Source organism: Sturnira hondurensis, unplaced genomic scaffold (genome assembly GCF_014824575.4).
Source record: "Sturnira hondurensis isolate 20B ecotype Veracruz unplaced genomic scaffold, ASM1482457v3 Scaffold0008640, whole genome shotgun sequence".
In the NCBI taxonomy this organism is placed as follows: domain Eukaryota; kingdom Metazoa; phylum Chordata; class Mammalia; order Chiroptera; family Phyllostomidae; genus Sturnira; species Sturnira hondurensis.
In genome coordinates this window covers 6,189,197-6,211,575 of record NW_028081271.1, presented here as the reverse complement: position 1 = coordinate 6,211,575, position 22,379 = coordinate 6,189,197, and the positions used below count along the sequence as shown (strand labels likewise).

Below are 22,379 nucleotides of genomic sequence, written 5' to 3'. Positions count from 1 at the left end.
TTTCCATCCCGTCGTTCAGCAGGTTGTGTTTTGCAGAGCGGTTGCACTGAGAGTGTTAAGCAACTAGTGACTGGTCCTTCAAACTAGTGACTAGTCCTCCAAACTAGTAAGCCATTGAACCTCTGTTCGTCTCCCATTTGGAGTCAACGAAGTGTGTTTTTGTACACTGAGTGGAGAGTGGAAAGGTTTGTCTACCTAACGGAAGTGTCCCTGTATAATTGCTCTTTTGTCTTTTCATTTTGCCTCGGAGTTCAACAGGAGAGGTAGGTCTGTAGACGGGGCAGGACCTGATTTTCGGAGATTTGGCTTTATGGATGGGAAGGTCCTCTAAGTCCTCACCAGCGTGTAAAATGTGAATCCTCTTGCTGGTGCCCCGCCTCCTCCCCAGCTGGGACCACAGCACAGGTGCCTAAGCTTCCCACCTGTACTCCAGAATGAAGAACCTCACAGCTGTCAGGGGGCTTACAGACCACATCCTTTTTTTGTTTGAAAAGACAGTGTTTAAGTATTCTTTTAAAGGCCAGAATTCCCTTCCTCTCTCCATCCCCAATTTCCCCCAAGAAAATCTCATTTCCTTTGAATTGTACCTGAATCACCCCACAGGTCTCCCTGCTCAGGAAAGCCATCCCTGGGCCTCGGGTTCCAGGGGAGCAGACCCAGTGTTGACACTGGATGGGGAAACTGAAGACCCGGCTCCGATAATCCCATTGTCCTCGCCTCTCCCCGGTGTCCCCTCCCGTCCTGGAGCCGACATCAGCTGCACAGCTGCTGCTCTTGGTCACAAACCTCTCTAAGCCCCAAACCTGAGAACTGAAAGCCGTGGAAAGTCTAAGTGCCGAGTCAGAACAATCACTGGAAAATCAACCTCTCCTTCTATCTTGCCCAGAAAACCAGTGAAAGAAGCAGTGTTTCTAAAGCACTTAAATAATCACTGAAAAGGGAGAAATTGGGAGCCATCTCGATGCCAATGAATGTCTCTAGTTCTTACCTTGGTCACTGTCCTTTATTCAGTAAAGGAGGTTAGAAGCTCAGATTAACAGATGTTGCTAACGGACACTCAGAACTCGGATGTTTTATTATATACCGCATTCAACCTGCTAACCTAGAGTAAAAGTGTTAGCGATGGGAGCGAAGAGGGGAATTTCGCCAATAGGTGGGGTATTGCCAGGTACAATGGGGGGGCTCCCTGGCTGGGAAGCCACTCAATTTCCTTCAACATGGACGATCATTCTCTGACTCCCGGTGACTGGCCAGAGGGAGCTGTTGTGTGGACAACTCATTTGTTGTTGTTTGCTCGGCAGTGGCTGCGGGGCCAATAGCTGTTGACTGTGAATGACTGAATCTTGAGTGTGGTCTTGGGATTGTAGGGGTTCAGAGCTAGTCACCCCAAGATACGCTTCTGTGGTATGCTGTCTGTTTTGCAGTGAAGGTGATTTTAGCTTCAGACTATAGAGAAATGTTTGCTCTTCCCTTTAACTACCCAGGAGAACTGGGTAGTTATCAGAGGGCCAGGCCCCTAATAACAGACTATCAGAGATAACCTCATCTGACCTACCTATAGGGCCAAACACACTCCTATTTACTAAACATGTAAACATCTGCTCTTCTTACATCCTGCCATGACCTTCGGGAGCCCCAAAAGCCCCTTACCTCATCCCTAGGTCAGGATGTGGGGTTCCCATACACACATCTCCACTAAACTAGGTCATTTTCTCTTGCTAATCTGTCTTATGTCTATTTATTAGACCAGCCAGAAGTGGGCTGTGTGGGAGTGGCCCTGGGCTGCACCAGCCACCCAGCAATGACTCGAGAGACCTGCTGGGGCTGGGGTCCGCCCCACTCCGTACACACTGTGGGCCTGCCTCACCCAGCATCAGCTCCATTTGGGGAAGGTGTGTTCTCTGAAGCCTCATTTGCACACCGTTCAAGTGCATAGATGGAGATTGATGCTGTGACCATTGAATATCACCGGCCTCTGCCACTCCTTAAAACTCCCTTTCCCATCCTCCTTTCTCCCGAGTCCTAAAGTCTGCTCAGGAACCTCCAGAATACCCAACTCCTCCATGAACAGACTTCTTCTACCTTAATGGTCCCAGGGTTCTTCCAAACCAGGGGAGACGCTCATAGGGGAGGAAAAAATAATTTCCCCTCTACCCTTCTAAGTTCTGAGCTGAGACCCCCACCACAAAAGACAGACAGACTAACAAGAGACAGACACACAGAAGCACAGATACCTCATCTATCCACGGGAGCTACTCAGAGAACACTGAGTATCTCTCCACCTGGCTCAGAATTCAGGCTCAAAAACCACTTTCATAAGAAAAGGGGAGGAGGGTGTCGGCCTCTTAGGGGCGAGGAAATGATATTTAGGAAAGATGAGTGGGCCCTGAGAAGAACAGATGGGAGGTCAGACGGCGTGTGACAAAGTGGTGTTGACTTCTGATGTCCTGTCCAGTGAGAGGCCTCCCTCGGTCCTCCCTGGTTGGTGAAACTCGCCCGAAAAGATTCATGACAATTGAGTTTCTCTTGGAGCATCTGTCTGTAAGCAGATAAGGGAGCTCAGAGGAAGCCTCTCCCTGCATTTGCTGTGTCTCACGTGCCCCCAGCTCAAAACGATCAATGTATGTCAAAGTGGCATATTTGGGGGTGGCATGTCCTGAGCTCCTGCAGTCATATTTTGGGGTGGCATATTCTGCTGCCCTTCACTTGGAAATGAGGACATCGATTTGCTATTTGTTCCAATCCTGGGAGTGCCTTAGTTGCAAAGCATGTTTTTTTTTCTTTGTTTTTTGTTTGGCACAAGCCCAGACTTGCACATGTGTGAAGGTGAGCAGTTCGTCATTTTTAAGGGTAAAACAACGACAAAGTTTACTGGGGTTGCTTCTTGTTTGACTTGGTGTCTAAGCACTGAGGAAGCCGTGATGAACAGACTAGTTGGGATTATAGCGAAGGGATTATAGCAGTTCGCACACAGCCACAGCAGAGCGCGTCCGAGCGCCGAGTCCAAGGCCAGCCCGCCTGTGGGAGGCCCTGCCCATGACTGAGACCTAGGGAGCTTGGCGCGTGTCAGTGGCCCCACCTTGTATCACTGGGAGGGTTTCCTGAGTTATCATAAAAGCTTGGAAGAGAGCTTGACACATGGTAAGCATGGCAAGTGTAGGCTGCAATACGTGCTCGTTTTGTTGCAGGGAACTTGGCCACGTTAGCATTGTATTAAAAATTAAACTCTAAATAATTTCTGAGATATCTGCTCATTCCAACTGTTTAATAATCTAAACCAAGGCATAAGTACAGAACTTTTGTTACCTGTAGGCAAACGTTTATTTTGACCCCTTAGAGACAAAGGGGACACACACACATGTATGTGCACACATGTGTGCTCATCAGTATAGACCAGGGATAAAACTTGGGCTAAAATTTAACACAGAAGCAGATGCGTTTGAAGGAGAACTTGGAGGAATTTTCTGTGTATGGATGTATGTGTGCAATTTGCCTTTTTCTCCTTGTTGTCAGAATAGTTCCATTTAGGAAACACATTCTCTTCCCATATCTGCAGGTCCCTGCAAACAGTACTCTGCCCAGAAGGGAAAAAAGCTCACAAGGAGTTCCTTGAAGTAAATCTTCTAGGATGTCAAAATGAAGTACTTATTGCTGTTACAAGGTTGATTTATCTGCAGAAACGCCTACTGGTTCTCACCATAAAATCAGGGCCGTCTCTTGAAATAGGATGACTAGGCATCTGCCTCAGGAGGGGACATGGGGACCCCAGAGTTCCCATGAGGTCCCAAGGAGCCCCCACATCCCATGACCCTCCCTCTCTCCTACCTGTCCAAAATGCCTGCCCATGGGGTCCATCCTGTGTTCAGAAAATACGAATGTCCCACTTAAAATACAATTTACCTGCGAGAGAGGGATGCGTTCACCTTCTCTCAGCACATTGTAGAGCCTTAAATAGTCAGATTAGCTGCTGCACCCCCTTCCATTGCAAGAGCAGACCCTGACAGGTGACTCTCAGTTTGTGCAGAGCCTGGGCAGCAGAGAAGGAAAGGGTCAAGAGCTGGTATTACTATTATGGGGGACAGTGAGGAGGGGTCTCCTTGCATAAGGCAGCAGTGGCTTTGGGTGGAGAGAAGACACCAAAGCACTCAGTGGGGGGTGGGAGACCCCGAGAGAGGGGACGTCCTCAGGCAGGAAATGGGCTTGTTCCCTCTTGTCCTTTGGCTCTCCCTCCTCTCGTCCTCCGCTGCACACAGATTAGGAAAGGACCAGAAAAGCACAGAGCAGATGCAAGTGGCAGGCAGAAAGTGTATTCACACAATGGTCCTTGCTATTCTACTGTGCGCTTCCATTGTTTTCAACGCTGATCAGTGACAGTGAAGCTCTGGGAGACAGTATTTGTTTTAAATAAAGTGGCAAGGGGAGTGGGAATGAGTCAGCAAACCAGGTCAGGGCTGCGCAGGCCACACCGCCTCTTCGCCCCCACCTGAGACCGGGTAAAACAGCCCAATCCACCCTTCTCCAAATAATTATGGTGACTCGAGGCCTGTCACAAACTAAAAATAATGACAAGTAGAGGGTGGGCAAAAGTAGGTTTACAGTTGTGAGTACACAAAACAGACAGGTTATTCTTGTGTTATTATTCACTCACTACTCTCTGATTTATTTGTATTGCAACTGTTAACCTACTTTTTCCTGGCCCTTTTTTCAGTTTCCTTTTCATAGGTTTTTCCTGATAAGTAAGAAAAAAGTGCATTTGTATATATATAAAAATATATATATTTACCATTATATACCATATATATATAATGGCAAATTCGAATCATCCTCAGTTTGATTGCACTGTTCTGTTGGTTGTTTTGTGTTACGGGGCAGACCCCACCACCTATTCATTGTGACATTTCTTTTCTAGAGCCAGAATAGGACAGACTCATATACCATTCTGATCTGGGTGCATTTCTTCAGAAGGTACGCTGTACTCGTGGGATCCGCGGCTGCCTGGGCTTGGGAGAGGGAGCCAGGAGGGCGCCTGTGCATGCATTTCAACAGAAAGGTCCCTCCGAGAAGGGAAGGAGAGGGAACGATGGGTGCCCAGGAATGTGAGTCTCCTCTGACCTCTCCTTGGCCTTCCTGCCCTTCCCAGTCTCAGCAGAAGTTCTGCTTGGAGACTCTGCAGAGACGCCCTTGACGAAAAGGAGGCAGTGGGGAGAAACTAGAGGAGGGGGGCCAGGCAACAGGGGTTTTAGGACAACACGAGCTTTTCCTTGCAGAATGGTTGTTTTGGAATTCTGTTCTCTGTCTTAATGTGCAAAGCTGGGGGTCTTAGGAACACTCTGAGGAGACTGTAACTGAGCCCCACTCTTGTCCTAAAAACCCCTCCCTCCTTCTGCTTCTGAGTCAAAGCCACTCTCAGAAGAGTGCCTCCTTGTCTGGGGGAGGCCTCGCCCTTCACTGAGGCACGGGGGCTGCTCTTAGCAACACACACACACTAGCAGCAGGACTCTGAACCCCTCCAAGCCCACTCTGTTCAATGGTCCCTGGCTCTCCACCTGGTGTGACCAGCTCCAGGTGTGGACAGGACTGCCAGGCCCTGCCCCTGGGGGTCACCACCTACTGCTTTAAGCTAGCTGGATTGCATCACCTGCTGACTCCCAGGCTTCTTGGCTCTCTCGCTTTTTCTGAAATCTTCCCCATCAAATGTTACCTAGAGCTTATCCCACCATATGTTATTCATCTAATCACCATGAAACAATCTACCTGAATGGACCCCTCCCAAAATCAATTTTCCATAGTACCCATACCACTCAGGGCAAATTGTTTCAAGAAGAAAAGCCTAGAAGATGTGTTTCAATTCCTGTATCAAATCCCTTATCGTTTTCCAGGCCAAGGCCACAAAGTAACACAGACCGGGTGGCTCGTGACAAATGAAACATGCAACGTCATGTTTCTGAAGTGGGGAGGTTTGAAATGAAGGTGTCAGCAGGGCGAGCTGCCTCTTCTCGGGAGAAGAGCCCTTCCTTGCCTTTTCTAGCTTCTGGCAGTTGCTTTCTTCTTGGCTTTCCTGGGCTTGTGGCAGCAGCAGCATCACTGCGGTCTCCTTCCGTGTGATGCTGTCTCTTCTCATGTGTCTGTCCATCCCCCCAAAGCTCTCCTCATAAGGACACCAGGCATTGGATTTAGGGCCCACACTCAACCAGTATTACCTCATCTGAACTGGAATAATATAGCATAGCAAATATATATAACAAATATAAGTAGCTCTATCTACCTTATTTCTCATGTAACAAACAGGTATCAGTCCCCAGACTCAACACTCACCCCCTCCCACATCCATGGAACCAGCACCCTGCAGGGCCCACCCAGGGCCAGGGCCTAATGACTCATGGGAAGGGTGGGCCCACCTGGCCCAGGTTATTTCTGAGTGAGGCCAGAGTGCTGGGGACTAATCACCCCACACAGTCCCCCAGACACTTTCTCAGGGTCTCCCTGAGAAATCACAGACTACAAAAGCCCTGGAGAGCATCCACGTGAACTTGCAGTGTGCAGCTTACTTCTTCCTAAGTACTGGGACCATGCTTGTAGCAGATCGTCCTTTTTCTGACATCTCTTCTGTCACTCTGGTGGCCTTTATCTCCACACACAACACTGAGATCCTCTGCCAGGGGTGTGAGCCTGTCCTGCTGTGTGTCCCCTCGTTTGTTCTGACTTTGGAGGTCTGCAGAATGCCTGAAGCTGCAGAATGGCCGGGCTACTTATTCGCAGGCAAACAATTCATAAGGTCACCATGTCCACTGAACTTTCCATTTTCTACTGATGTAATATTTTGAAAAGGAAAATTTCTACTTCTTTAATTGTAAATCGGGTTTTAAGGGGATGAGATATCAGGGCACAGTTGTCAGATTGTTTAATTTATTAGCCACAATCTATACTAATAATCCGTGTGATACTTTTAGTCCTCCAGCTGCACACCGATTTAACTGTACATGTAGAAAAGACAGATAAAGGCAGGCAGAGAGAGAGAGAGAGAGAGAGAGAGAAGAGCCCACTTTCTGTAAGTTGGTGCTAGGTGATGACGTGGGGGCCGACCACGGGTACGGACACAGAGGAGCCTACTGAAGAAGTGAATACCGAGAGGCTTAGTTAGGCCGGAGAGTGCAAAGACACTTTATAAATATTTTTGATAAGTAGGTACAAACAAAAGTGACTTACAAGGTAGTTATTTTGCACTAGACTACGTTCAGAGTCAAGTGAGATTCCTCATTCGCTCCAACTGTCTGAGCTGTTCCCTGTTTGGAGGAATGTTCTGTTTACTTCCAGCTCCTCTCCTGGAGGAAGGAGCGTCAGAGCCCCTGAATTCGAATCTGTCCAGAGGAGACTATGAGCTGAAGGAAGTCCCATGCACCACACATGAGGGGAAGGGCTGACGTTAACCACTGAGACTGAGTTGTGTGTGTTTTTTTAAGCCACTAAAAGAGTATGGACACTTAACCAAAAGAAAAACACGCAAAATAGTGAGTGGCATGAGTCATTTGTCCCCTAATAGAATAAAACAACCTCTTCAGTAGCCTCTCTAGGAAAAATCCTCAGTAAACAGATAACATCACTTTAAATATATACATCAATATAAGTAATATTGATCAGTAACAATGGTTTGGGGCAGAACACTGCTGTGCAGGTAAGTCAGGATACAGCCCTTTCCAGGCATCAAGATGAGCTCACCTGTCCCAGCAGACTGGGCAAGGGCCTGGGGCTCAGCTCCAGAAGCAGCGGGGGAGGGCAGGGTGGGGCAGTAGCATTTAAGATCTGGATGTACACACGTCCAGAGACCTCCGGGGCAAGGCCCTGAGCCAGCTCTGAGACGGCCCAGTGCCGAGGGCCGATTACCGCACAAGCCCCCACCCCAAGGCCACAGCTGTTCACATGAGGGATCTCTGACTATCCTTTCTTAGGGACACACACACACACACACACACACACTCAAGGACATCCTATCAGAAATGCTGAGTCATCAGTGTTCTGTCACAGTTCATGGCACACATGCGTACGGCGCCTTTCTTTTTGAAGAGTCCCACGTGCTGAAACATGACTTAGTTAATTTCTTGGGTGTCCCACAGTGGCCCTGGGACTAGGAAAAGGCATATTTCACAAAAAAGAAAAGGAACTGATGTTTACAAGAATCAATCACCCTTGATGATAAAATAAACATTTGGGGATATTTCTCTTCCTTTTTTTTAATCATAGTAATATTTTTGAAAAACAAAACTGAAATTACACTGTGTACATTGTTATTCATCTTCATTGTGTTGGGACTATTTTTTATATCATCAAGTATCCTTTGAGAACGTAAATTCATTAGCTGTACAGGAAACTATAAGTAAAAAAGTGAACTATAGCGCATCCTCATGATAGAATCTTAGAGTTTTACATCTCCTGATGTGAAAGGAGCCAGAAATTCCTCCACGGGGAGCGTTGTATTTTTCTCATTCCTTGGAAAAGAATTACGTAAGTTACTGTACATGAAATGTTATGGGGGGGGCAGTTCTACAAAGTAAGTCATGATAATTCTAAAATCGGGCAGAACCATCTGGAGAGTGAGTCATTAGGCTAAGTCAGAAGAAAGAGAGAAAAAGCAATGCAGGGCCTTCCTGGGAAACTGGAAATCTTATTCCTTATATTCCATGGGCCGGAAACGAGGGGTCTGAGCAAATGTTAAGTTGCGTGATTTTCTAGAATTACCTGACCTAGAGCGCTCGCTACCTGCATTCCCACAGAACTGCAGCCATCCGTTGGCTGGATGGGGAGGGATGTTCTTCCTACATAAGTTCAACAGAAGGACGAGGTGCCCAGAGACGCCACCCGGCATCCAGTTCTGCTCTTACTCATTCAGAAAATGAAAATGCAGAAGGAAATCCCAGCTATAGACCTGAGAGGGGAGTCCTCAGAAAGAGAGGAGTTCTGCTCCGCTGCCTCAGAGAGAGAGGTAGAAAGCCAATGGAAATCGATGCAGACTGGAAGGTTTTTAGCAACTTTATACTGAACAAGAATTGTGCTTGTTAATACCAGTGGATCTTGCACTTTACCACATAAGAAAGTCAATGAGCGTGGGACTTTTTTTTTTTTAAAAAAAGAGCAGTTTTTATGAACCAGAGGTACGGCCTTCCTGTAGGAAGGTAACAGTTACCAGTCATAGAATTCCTATACGCGATTCCCTGTGCCAAACACGTTACACACATTCTTTCATTCCGACACAACCAGTGCTAAATGGACACCATGATTCTATCCTACAGCAGAGAAAGGAAAGATTGGAGAGCTAACTTCACTCATTCTCACACTCACTCCCTCCCTCAGAACATGTGTGCTCATCTCCCAATGTGTGGCCAGCAAGGCCTGAGCGCTGACCTTGTTAGGAACAAGGTCACCGGCTCTGCCTCCCGATTTCCATCCAGCTGCCTGTCTCCAGATTGCTGAACCCGAGACTAATGGTACCATTTAATAAGAAACCTGGGAGATCACTACACAGTGTTGCATCTTAACTTATTTCCTTCCTGATCTGAGAATCCCCATGATCACACCTTAGAGTTAGGAATTAAAATAATGTGTGCTCTCTTGCATCATTTGGTGATGACAAGGGCAAGTGCAGGAGACATGTGGTGAAACATATTTAGAAGTAAGGCCCTGGGCTTTTGCTCCTTCACCAAAGAGTTTATTTGACCACCAAGGAAGAAACAGGGACGCTTCCAGGGGAGAAACAATGAAAGAAGCATTCACCAGTATTTACCTACAACACAAGAGTCCCCACAATTACCAGTTAGGGAGAATGGCAAAGGCAGGCCTTAGAAAAATATTTTTAAGTGGTGCCATCCATGAACATTATTTGGTTTTGTTGTTGTTGTTGTTGTTTGTTTGTTTGTCTTTCTCTTAACCCAAGGGCTTTTGGAAGCCCACAGCCAGGTGAAAATATTTGCCCAGGTGACAGATGGTAGAACCTGAGCTTGAAAGTATCCATTCGTGGCTGCGTTCTTTCCACAACACCACGCAGAAGGCTTTTTCAATGAACAAGAGAACCTTAACTGAGCCCTGTCCTTAAGCGAGTTGGATAGGCCCACAGACCCAGAAAGTTAGCACTTCGTTTTGGGGAGAACAAGCTTTTTCTGAACATTCTAATCATGTCCACAGAGGTTATTTGCCGTAGGTTTCCTAAAGTTCTATAGGAAATTGACCCAGTATAGTTCAAGTGTTTTTTCATAGCAGACCCCCAGTCAAGGTTCATAGCACTGGGATGGGTCTAATCTTCAGAGCCAACCCCAGTCCTGTGAGACGGAGTCAGCCGAGAGAGTGTAAGACCTGTCTGGAGCAGATTCAGGGCCAAACATTAACCAGCAATTCAAAACAGCAATTGAGGCCCTTTTATTTGGCTCTAATTATCTTTCCTGAACAAGCTGTTTCTCTTGCTTTATTTTAAAATGTGTAGCAAACCTGGTTTTATCAAAATAAAATAAGCCTAATCATGGGACGTTATTTGGAAATCAAGTTTCATCGTTGCATAACGGTTTAATAACCTTGATAAATCAGGCTCGTGTTCTCACAAACACATTTATTCAAAAGAGCTTATTGAAAGAAATGAATCTCTTTGGGCTTTTCTTTCTTAATGTAGGCATGAGCCGAGAGCAGGCCTAATTTGGTAATCTGGTAGCAAGATTGCCAATTTTTCACCAATTTCAAAAAAGATCACAAGCATTGAAATAAGCCAATAAGATTGGCTTATTAAAAATGCCCTACCCAGGAGTACAATAAAGAGGCAATTACTGAATTTACTAAAACCCTCCTAACTTCTTTTTTACGTGAGTATTATTCCTTTGATAGTAAGTCAGTAAGTAACAGTGTGTTGACGGACACCTATTTAGTTCGCCTTGATTGTGATCACGTCAGTGATAGGTTCATTAACGCAAGCACTGGACATTTCTTAATAATCTGTCCGGTTTTCCAAGGGGAAGAGAGTTAGCTTTGATGAAGCTATTTCCATGCCATCAGGGCTGACTGTGAGGAGCGACTCATTTAGTCCCCGCAAAAATGATGCCAGAGGCTGAAGGGAGGAACATGGGAGCCCAATTCCCTAGCACTGCCTTTGAGGACCCATCCGTGCCGGGATCCGCATGTATGAGGATCATCCTTAGTGCCTCGTAACATCAGACTCGTTGGGTTCTGCTCTCCCTTCGCACTCGTGCTGAGCCTCTGTAGCAGCCCCGAGGAGGGACGAGACAAGGCAACGGGAGACTTCCCTCACAGGACCCCATGTTCTGTGCACAGATGTGTCTCATATTTAAAGACCCATGTCCAAATGTGCTAAAAACGGAGCCTCCACCCAGACGCATTTCTGCTACTTCTATTTCTGAAGGTCCTGGTCAGTGTCCAGGCTCCCGCACTATATTTGTCTGTGTATTTGTGTCTCTATTTTTCTGACGTCTGTTCCCGTAATTTTCTAATATATTAATATGAGAAAAGGGAAGAACGTCAAGAAAACAAGCAGCCAATCCCGTTATTCATTCAAGCCAAGTCTAGTTAAGTTGAAAACAAACATATTGTATAGACGCTTTGTAATGCGGTTCCATCGATTCAGTGTAAGGAACACCGAGGCCCTGCCAGGTGAGCCCTGTTAGAATCAGTACCTGGGGGAACATGACAACTCTGGGCATTTTTCTGTTTCTAAATACGTTCTCCTCACCTTCCAATTCAACTCCTGTGTCCCTTTGCTGTTCCGCGAGTGTTTCTGGGAAGCCTGCCTGTATAAATGAAGAGCACAAAAGCAAGTCAAGCCTGGTCCCAGCCATCAAAGGAACATGCACACAGGATAACAGAATGCAAAGAGACAAGGCGCTGTATTAGTTCACATGAAAGAGAGCCATTTCTGCTGTTTCCGTAAGGGGCCACTTGGAGATGGGCCTCTGAGAAGGGCTGTGCCTTTAAGAGTTTTTTTTTTTTACTAATGAGAAGTAAACCCAGTGGAAGAAACATCACAAAAGATGTGACTCAAAATCCCGTCTGCCTGGCCACATGAGCCCCGCACCCCTGGAAGGCAGGGACGTGCTTTGATCATCTTGGCAACCCTAAAACCCGGAGCAGTGTCCGGCACAAGGTAGGCGTCCGGTTAAAAATGTGCTGATGAAAGTCAGATAGAGGCTGAACTATAAAATGTGCAAAAAGAAGAGCCGCAGAAAGTGGGGAGGCATACTCAGAAGTCAGTCCCTGGGCTTTTGCTCCTTCACCGAAGAGTTTGTGTGACCGCCTCTTCGGTTAAGAAAGTGCCGTTTGACTAAAGAACAGAACGTGAGAAGGGGGATAGATTATAACACCTTGAAAATTCCGTTGGGAACATATTGTGCTGGGCTGGATTTGGAATTTATTAATAGATAATGCAAAGTCACTGGCCCTTTTCAAAATATTAACCTTGCAACAATTGCAGAAAGGGACTGAGAGAGAGAGAGAGATTGAGAGAGATTGAGGGGGAGGACTCGAGATAAGAAAACCTATCCAAAGATGAGTATGACAATTTATTTGATAAAGTAAAATGGAAGTGACAGATGATGAGCCTGAAATTACTAGCAGTAGGTATGAGTACTATGTGAACAGCAAAAAACAATGACTCACGCCATGGCCAAGAACAAAGTAAAATTTCAATTCATGACTTCTTGGGCCTCTGACCACCAAGGTGTAATTCACCAGTTTATGGATGAGGAAATTGAGACTTGGAGAAATTAAGTAACTTCCTCCGGGGAGCTCTGCTAGAAGCTATAGCAGGATGCTCCGTTTTTCACAATCCTCTAGAACAGAGTTCCATGTGTTAGGAGTCAGAAACCCACATTTACAAGCTTTGTCAAGTGCAGTTTCTCCTTTGAAGATAAATGATGAGCTAGAATACCCAGAATACCTAGTTTGGCGATCATTCCAAACTAGATTCTCTGTAACGTCGTACTTTTTTTGCAAAAGAATTCCCACCTTCATGTAGCTACTGGATTAGAGCAGGCTCTGATGGTTTGCAGCTATTGACCCACAAAAGGCTGAAGTTCAGTGTAAATATTAACAGGAGAAATCCTTGAAAACAGATGTCTAAATCTTTTTAAGGAACTAGTCAAAGATTGACTGTAATTGCTTTTTAAAAAACTCTCTGTTAAAATATAAACTGGCAACACAATCTTCGATGTGGTTCATGTTTCAAAAACATACTGAGCATTCAAGAAGGTGCTAAACTAGACGCAATAGAAATAAATCCTGGAGAAGAAATTGGCTTTGATCTTACAGATATACAGTGAGGGAAACAGACAGACCTGAAGGAGGTATTCCAGTATCGCCCCAGGAAAGCATTTTGAAAACACAGAAAGAGTAATTACAGCCCATATGTTGTACACGTGAACTAGCTAGTCTTAGAGCATCCACGTTCAAGGCCATGAGGGAGACGTGCCTGATTTCTGGGACAGTTATCGACCTGGTGAAAATAAAATGCATGTGACAGGATTCAAATAAGTACATAAAGAGCATTTTTAAAACCACAGAGAGAAAGAGTAATTCACTCGGGGGGAGGGAAACCTTGAAGGTTGGTGGGGTTTGGGGACGTAAGGAGGTTGAGGAAGCTCTGTACCCACCATGGAAGACAGCACCGACACCCTTGATGGATCTCAGGAAGAGCAGAGGGGTGCTGCTGAAGTGGAGGAATGTCGGACGAGGAGACTCAGAAAGGAAAATGGAGTCGGATCCGGGCGGGGTGGGGGTTGGGGCGTGGCCAGAGGTCATAAGATACTGTTAGAAGGTGGCTTCTCAGGCAACAGACACCCCCGCCCCAGAAGTTTTGAAAGCAAAGAGACAAATAATTGGGCTGGGTTTTAGGAAGGGCCCTCTGGCCACAGTACAAATGAGTGCGAAGAAAGGAGGAAAGTTATGTTAGGGACGCATGCTTCAGATCTGAGGGACAAACTGCTTAGTCTGATCGTGGGATGGCACCATAGCAAGTGGTGACAGAGGGTCTTCTGTGGGTACACCAGACAGTCCCTGCTGCTGAAGGGTGACTGGCTCCCTCTGGGAGCATGAAGACCTTTCAGTCTCTGGGCATGAAATACCCCAAGTACTCAGTAAAAACACACAAAAGTTGTCCCAGCACAGCTTAGTGTCTACAGTTCTATTATATCTATATTAATATCTATATTTCCCCCCTAAAATACCCAAGCATCCTCACAAAATCCAAAGAGGCTGCACGTAAGTCAAGAAACCCAAGATCTTCTTCATACGAAGAACCTGGGATGGGTGACTCTTTGAGCCAGTGAAACAATGAAGGGTTAACTTACCGTGCCCTCACGACTGCCCCTTGCCGTCAAATTGGAAAGCAACTGGCATACAGAAAAGAGGAGCAAAACTACTTGGAGCTTCAGATGCTAACAAGTAAATGCTAAAAGCCCTGAAAATTGGAATGTGGTAGGCACCTGCCCTTTGCGCCACGGAGTGGCACTCCCCAGAGTTTCAGGCAAGTAGAGTGATTGAAACGATGGGGCTGCCGTGCTGCTGAGCCTGCGGATCAACCTACTGCAGCTGCTCTTTCCGAGTCCCTTCCAAGCCCAGACCTTGCCATTCCCTGATGCAAGGTCAGCATCTTGCTCTGTGTCTATGAATTCTGCCTCTTCCTCCGCTCTGCAGAGATCGGCGGACTGGAAAGATGCACGCTTGTAAAAGAAGCGCCACAGAGCTCTGAAAGCTGTAATATCTCCAGGGTGGATAAGACACTCCCCACCTGGAACCCCCACATCCGGTAGGCCTTAATATTAGAAATGACATACTCTGAGAAAATGAATAGGATAATTAGGACTCAGAGTAGTGCGTGAAGCAGACCTGCATCTCTGCTTTTTGGGGAGGTATGGAGCACACCCTATAGGGGTGCCTTGGATTTTTTTTCCTCCTGGCTACCCTTAAAGCCTCATTATTTTCTCACAGTCCTCCTAGGAACGGATTGCCCCATGGGCATAAGTTGCTTAGGTTTGAACTTATTAAAATATACCCTGTTGTATGCGGTCCGTAATTCAAACTAAATTAGCACTTATTTTCTAAAAACAGAAGATTGTTTTCAAAGTTTTTAAGGCTTCTGGAGCAACAGGGTCCTTCTGTGTTTTCGGGGAAGTGGCTGCCGCACCGCAGCAAGAGGGCAGCTGTGTTTTTTCAGGTGTGCACCTTTACGGCCAAAGTTGTACCCAAAATACGACGCGCCTCTCAGTGGCTCTGGGGTGGATGAATTCCTCAGCTGTTTTTTTTTTTATGATTTCTTTCCCCTTTGATGATGCAAATTCAGCTCTGGCCCACTGCAGCTATTAAACAAAATAAAATTATGCTGAATCTTAGAAAACTGGTTATTTTCCTGGCTCTTTGGGTGCCCATTTTGGTTAGGGTTTTGGGTAACACTAGAGGAATGTTAAGAAAAGCTCAGGTGCTTTCTCGTAAATAGATATTCTTTTAATTCTTACCCAAGGATATTTTATTTTTTATTTTAGTGAGAGATGAGAGAGAGAGAGAGAGTGATTGATTGGTTGTCTCTTATACATGACCCAACTGAGGATCGAACCCACAACCTTATGGTGTACAGGGACAACACTCCAACCAACTAAGCCACCAGCCAGGGTTCCCATAAATAGGCATTTAACAGCAAACGTGTTATCAATGCTTCAGGCTTAATTCAAGGAAAGCAAAGACAACGTTCTTAGAACTTAGAACACAGGGGTGAAGGAAAAGGACACTGGCCTCTTCGAGTCCCACTTGTTCAACGGCTTTCTCAAAACTCTGCCCCAGAACAACTAATGATCTCTTCCTGACTTTTTTTTAATCACCAATCAGATGCCAGAAACAGATTCATTGTAGAGAAACATTCTGCGAGGTCTGAAGTGCTATTTGGGATTTTCACACCTCTATAAATATTCAAAAATGCAACATAGCTGTTTCAGGTTAAACTCTATTTAAAAAAAAAAAAACAGAAACAGTTTTCCAAATACTGCCACTTCCTAATTAAATATCCACATGAACAATAATAATAATTTAAAGTAAATACAATCGCTCATAGCTCATTAGGATTGAAGAATCATTTGAAATCCAAAGACTTATTAATATCTCCCCATCTTATTACAGTTTCATGGATATTTTTCACTTTTTAAAAAACAAAACTGCAAACATCCCCAACACTGTTCTCCAAAGAAGTGGATAAAACTTGATCGTATAGCTGTTTCATCACCCATTCTGGGCCCTGGGACAAAACATCATCTCATTTTCATTTGTTCCTTGTGGATTTTTCTGAAGTGTAGTTTGTTCTAACATCTCTTCAAGAACTCATGACCCTTTAATGGGTATCTGTGGTGTTCATTTCTAGAACAATTTAGGGCTTACGTTATTGTCTTGGCTCAAATCTAAAGAACTCATTTTTCTCCCCTACTACATTTTGCTGCACATTGAGAAGGTTGTTTTGGAGAAAAAACGATAATCTTACATGCTGGTTTCCTCTAAATTATCTGGAAGTTGAGCAATGCAAGGCCTAATTATAAGGAACAAAAGTCTAATTTCTCAGAGGAAGTCCTCAGGACTCTGGACCAGTGCCCTTGCTCAAGTGATTGATGGACTCGACTGACACCGTTCTTGCTTTCCTTTTCTCTAAAGTGCATGTTAAAACAGAAACCGTTCTACTCTGCAGAAAGTTCTGGGTACTTTCATCTTCCACTTTAAAGTATCCAGCTTCTCGGAAACTGTGGTCTAGGGCTCATCTCCACGGTGTTTGGCTCCCCATCCTCTGAGCACTTCACATCTGCACCAAAACCCTAATGGAATGTGACAAACCAGCCCCAGAGGGTTGCTTACAAGAGCTTCAGAAACCCCATTGTCACCTGTTCTGTGGTTCATTCCCAAAGACAAAGTCATGTGCCCAGGGCCACATGGGTAATTAGGTGTGGTGGTCATGGCTAGGGTCTAAACTTCCTTTTTATATTTATTGAGATATAATTGACTAGTAAAATCATACAATGTGATGATTTGGTATATGTATATGAGTACACTGAGAAAGGATTTCCCCATCGTGTTAATTAAAACATCCATCTCCTCACATATTAATATTTGTTATTTATATGTGTGTGTGAGCATGTAAGTTCTACTGTCTTAACAATTCAGGCTCTTAAGTTTTTAAAGCTCTGGTTCGTTGGTCCTCGCCCCATATCATCTCAGTCCAAAGGGTAGATTTATCATTACCTTCAACTTATTCTTTCGGATGATAATATAAATACTATGCAAAAAATCTGTAATTTCACTGTCTAGGTTTCAGAGTAAAAGGATAATAAACAAAACACCTTCCAACAACCTTCACAGGAGGTGAATTAGCGAGGCGGGACACCTGGGACCCAGGTCTCTGGGGCTGAGATATGTTTCTAGAACCTTAACATTGTCCCTGTTTCTGGACTGCACTGACGGAACACACTATAGACACACTGCACCATATACAAGGGAAAATACAACTTATTGCATCATTTGGTTGCAGCTGTTCCTTTCATTATAATAAATATTTCCATTATATGTGAAAAATCTGAACCCACTCAATAATATCAACTAAGAAAAATGAGGACTTCAGAGAACATGAGGAATTTAAGGCATCTGTTCAATATATTTTCTAGACCTCAGAATAGGTCTTTTTTTTTCGTATAAGACATTCCATGGATATTTTGCCTTGCATGGTTTTAGGCTCTCTTAACCTTCAGATAATTTTTGTCAGATATGATCAATAAGGGAATAAATGTTGGATTTGAAGTTCTTTCTTCTTTATGGATTTAAAAATTCCATCTTATTTAATATACCATGTTACTGTTGCATGTAAGGCTGTTTCTAGTGATTGGTAGAATCTGTCTGGAAACTTAGAAATTAAATTTTATATTAACTGCAGGAACTTGTTAAATTCTTCACTTTAGTCTTTCAATTAAATGCACGATAATGTTAAAATTATTACAGTTCTGTGAATGCATGTCTTTTGAGTATTACCTTAACAAAGGCTCACTGAGAACTTTCAATGTGCAAAACATTGTATTTAGTCCATGGAATAGAATACCATGGAAGACAGAATAAAGATGTCGTCCTGAAGAAACTTACAGTCCCATGGAGATGATGAGGCATCCCAGGAAGAGTAGGGAGGAAAATGGGAGGGAGGCAGGGAGGGAGGAAGGGAGGGAGGGGGTCTTTGAGAAAAGTGCAGGGGTTACGGTACCTCTAGGAATGTTCACTAGCCATCATTGCACTCAATTTGTGAAGGAAGGAAAATTAAGTTTACTACAAAATCAGTGACTTTCTCCTTATAACTATGCATAAATATAAGTTGAATGACATTATCGAATGTGCTAGATTCTGCCTATACTAGTGCATTAGCTGGGGTCAAAGTTCAGTGCCCTTAGAGAGATGAGGAATAACAGAGCTTAAACAAGAGAGGTGTTTAGTGCCCGTCAGGTGAAAGCACAAACTGGCAGTGCAGGGCGAGTATTCCCAGAATCATCAGGCTTCCCACTCCTCACCCTGCGTTACAACACGGGGTCTGTGGTCCAGCCAGCAGAGAGGAGGGAAGGGGAAAGAGAAGCCACGCCCCTCCTCTACTCATCATTGCCTCTCACACTCTGGCCACAGTGTGGTCACAACCCGAGAGAAACTGAGAGATGTCTCAGCCCGGCTAAAGCGATGTGCCCAGGGAAAGCTTCCATTACGAGGTCCGAAGGAGGGAATGGGTAGGACAGGGCTACTTCGCCTCTGCCGTGTGCAGGAAGCAGGCTGTGGTCTCCTGGGCCAGTTGTTCCACAAGAAAGAGTTTTCTGATCACACATTACTAGGGCTTTCGTTTTCAAAACACAGATGAGACATGCATTTGGATGATTTCAACAATCAAGGGAGGATTTCTCACCTTGTCAAGTGCTACTCATTTGCAGCTGAAAACTAACACCTTATGCGAAGCTAGTCAGAGCCAAATATAATTAATTAGGGTAAGCTTGTCACTAAAATATCGAGACAAATGTTCTTGAAACATGGCACTTTCTCCCTTTGCCTTTTCCCCCCCTCATCTGGTTTATTTACCATAAAAAAGTAGGTTGGCGGATGAAGTTGCAGAAATTGATCCTTCTGACTGTTACTCTATATATCACATAACTGATAACCAAATGCTGAGAAGAAAAACCTATCTGAAGTGTGTTAGTACGGGCTGCCTTAGCCTGGATCACATTTAATAATTAATTACAGTGTACGGTTCATACTGGTTTGGAGGTATAAAAATAAGACTGGCAAGTCTGGTTACGTCATCCTCCAAGCAGCCTTCTCCCCTTGGTACCAGAGCTGTGACTTGTACCTGCTGCTTCTCCAAGCCAGAAAGACTGAATTTTCCTTCCTTCCTTCCTTCCTTTCTTCCTCCCTCCCTCCCTTCCATCATCCTTCCTTTCTTCCTTCTTTTCTTTTTTCTTGTCTTTCTTTCTCTCTCTCTCTCTTTCTTTCCTTTTCTTGCTAACCTCTCTCTGAGAAAATTATTTGCCAGGGTAGTTTTAAAAATGCACCATTTAACAATTCTGGCACATACCTTTCTTTATACAATCAACAGATGAGACAAGCTTTTTTTTATTTCATCAGATTCTACTTTGAGTCATTGGGCAAACCTGCTATTTAATGGACTCTGATAGTCCATCTGTAGAGAGTATAGCTCATTTGTAGAGCAAAAATAAATCATCTAACTGTTTCCACATTTTGGCTTAGAGCTAACCTGCAAAAAAAAATTCTGGCACACAACTGTTCTTGTAAAGATAGATCATAAAATTATGAACATGTGGAGATGAAGAAAACATTGTTTAAAGGTTCCAACTCTTTCTTTACAAATGAGGAAGCAGAAATCCACAAAGGTAGAAAGATCCCTCTAGACAGCCACTCCATCAGCGACCAGAACCTGGAACTCCCAAATCCTGAAGAAGTGCACTGTCTGCTGACCAACTTCGGGGACAACATAGAATATACATACATGTCCTTGTGCACAGGATCTGCCGGATATGTAGCTAACCTTAAGTAGCCAGAAGCATATGGACACTAAATTACTAAGATGAGGTGGAATCAACAACAAACAACACAGGAGACTTAAAAATCCTCTCTTGGTTTCCTTGAACTTCTCCTACTTTGGTTAGTCTGCCCTCTCTAAGCTCTGGCTTCCCAACCTGCTGAAGTTCCATACACCTCATCCTCAGACCCTTGGGTAGTGATGAGTAGTGTTCAAGGCACTAATAACTCTAATAATCATAGTGAAGATGGTAGGCGACATTTCTTTCAACATTTTTGTGCCTGTTATACTTTTCTAAGTATATAATTTCTGAAGCATCTTATTGCATTAGAATTACATATGTAAATCCCCCACTTGAAGCCTATGAGGTACGTACTATTATTTCCCCCATTCTATAGTTGTGGAAACTGAGGCACACCTTGTAAGTAATTCTCCCCAAGTCACACAGCTAGTAAGTGGTAAGAATCACTATTTAAATCCAGGCTGTTACTGTGGATCACTACACTATGTTGGCTTTCTTGAAAAAGAATTATGTCTCTCACAACTGTGTGTGCAGGAGACTGAGTGGCTCAAGGAAGTGAGCCTGGCCTTAGGGCCAGAGGCGGTACAGTCTTTCCTCTTTTTACTTGCCCTCAATCGAGAGGGTTGAGCTAAGTATACTTCTCACTTTGTGGCACGTTCTTCCCTCTTACCCCTGCTTGCTCTCCTAGGTACATGGGTACCTGCTTCTTTTAAACCATAAGCCACCCACCATATCTACACATAACACTATTTTTAAAGGAATGGCCAAGAAAGTGTGATCCGATGCCCTCCTCAAATGGAGACAAACTGCCCTTGCTCACAGGGCAATTCTTTGCCTTCTGCTGCACAGCTTTTCGAGGCTCCCCAGTCTCCTCCCTTCATGTAAAACTGTCCAGGCTTCAATACCCACTGCCAATAAAAGAAAAAAAAAACAATTCTTCAGCAATCACTGCCTTTGATTTTCCTTTTGGCATTTTGACAGTGGGCGGTTATGCCCTGTAATCAAAGGAAAACATAAACCGGTCATCTCCTAGCAACTCACTGATGATTACTGGCAGGGAGTAATTTGTGTGGCTGAGTCTCGGTCGGAATAATTCCAAAGCTGGAGGCCAGCAGAGGTCCTGCACTGGCCATCACCTCTCTGCGGTGGTCTGCACATATAATAAACCCGGTTCTGATGAGCTTGCTGGAAGAATGTGCACCGAGATGTCCCAAGCATGGGCAGTTTTATGTCCCAAGCATGGACTGAAGGGTTTCATGATCTTTTCTGTAGTTGGTAAAAATCTAACTGCAACTCAAAATCACGTTGCTGCTCCGTAGCTTCCCTGTACTGGAGCCTGCCCCCCCAGCAATCTGATACAAGGGGACATCTGTCGCAGCATCCTTGCCTGCCCTGATGTTTACTCCTATGGGCTTCTCATCTGCCCCCTCCCCAGTCTGTGCACTGGTGCGCCCAGTCAATCAAACTGGGCTCCTAATGGGTGTCGGGAAGCTGCTGCTCTCGGAGCCTTAGCACACAAAGCGAAAGTGCCATCAACACCAATTTACTCAGCCATCTGTGCGTGAAGGAAACAAATGTGGCTCTCAGAGGATGCAGCCCGTCGCTTCACGGAAGATTTAGTACGGTCTTACAAATTAGGTTATAAAAAGAGAAAACCTGGCTAGAGAATTTGTCTGAATGAATGACCAAGGGAAGGAGCACTTCGGCCCCTAGTCACATGCGGCCACACCAGAGGAACCTCCACTTTCTATAGCAGGAATAGTGACATTTTGGCCATCAGGTGCCAAGTGCACCTCTAAGGGCTTTATGTATATTAATCACTGGATCGTTCTACAATCCTAGGAGGCTGGCACCATTATTATCCCTATTTGTAGAGGGGGTTCAAGAAGAGGATTTCTTGAAAAAGAATTATGTGGTAGAATGGATGTTGTAGAATGGGCTTCTAACCCCGTGGTCTTGGCCCCAAAGTCTACCCTCTAGATTCCCACACCTGCCCGCCCCCGCAGGGGGCGTGGTCATCACATCGCTGGCCTGTGTCTCACACCTGAGAGCAGTGGGCGGAGCCACAGATGTTGAAAATAGCTTAATGATCTGGAACATAGACATTCGTTCCGAAATTGTGTCTGTGTCTAGTTCTTATAAAGAGGAAGAGGATTGCTCCCTGTCAGGTCTGTGGCTGTGTGGTTGGTATATAGAAAAGCACTCTCCCTCTGAGCAGGCAAAAGACATACAAGAAAGGCACTTGCTGGGCGCCAGGCCCTTCCGTAGCGTTATAGGGCATGGTGCGGTGAG

The 22,379-nt window shown here is 44.9% G+C and overlaps 1 protein-coding gene across 16 annotated transcripts in view; it reads left to right on the top strand.

Moving 5' to 3' along the window:
* Window positions 1-22,379, top strand: part of SORBS2 (sorbin and SH3 domain containing 2) — a 184,609-nt gene that overhangs the window by 58,847 nt on the left and 103,383 nt on the right. The window contains exon 2 of one of the 16 annotated variants that reach the window (XM_037055206.1): window positions 4,910-4,965. The exons of the other annotated variants lie outside the window; for them this stretch is intronic. The gene's annotated coding sequence lies outside the window, so the exon portion shown is untranslated. The remainder of the gene's footprint in view (window positions 1-4,909; window positions 4,966-22,379) is intronic. 16 annotated transcript variants of the gene reach the window in all.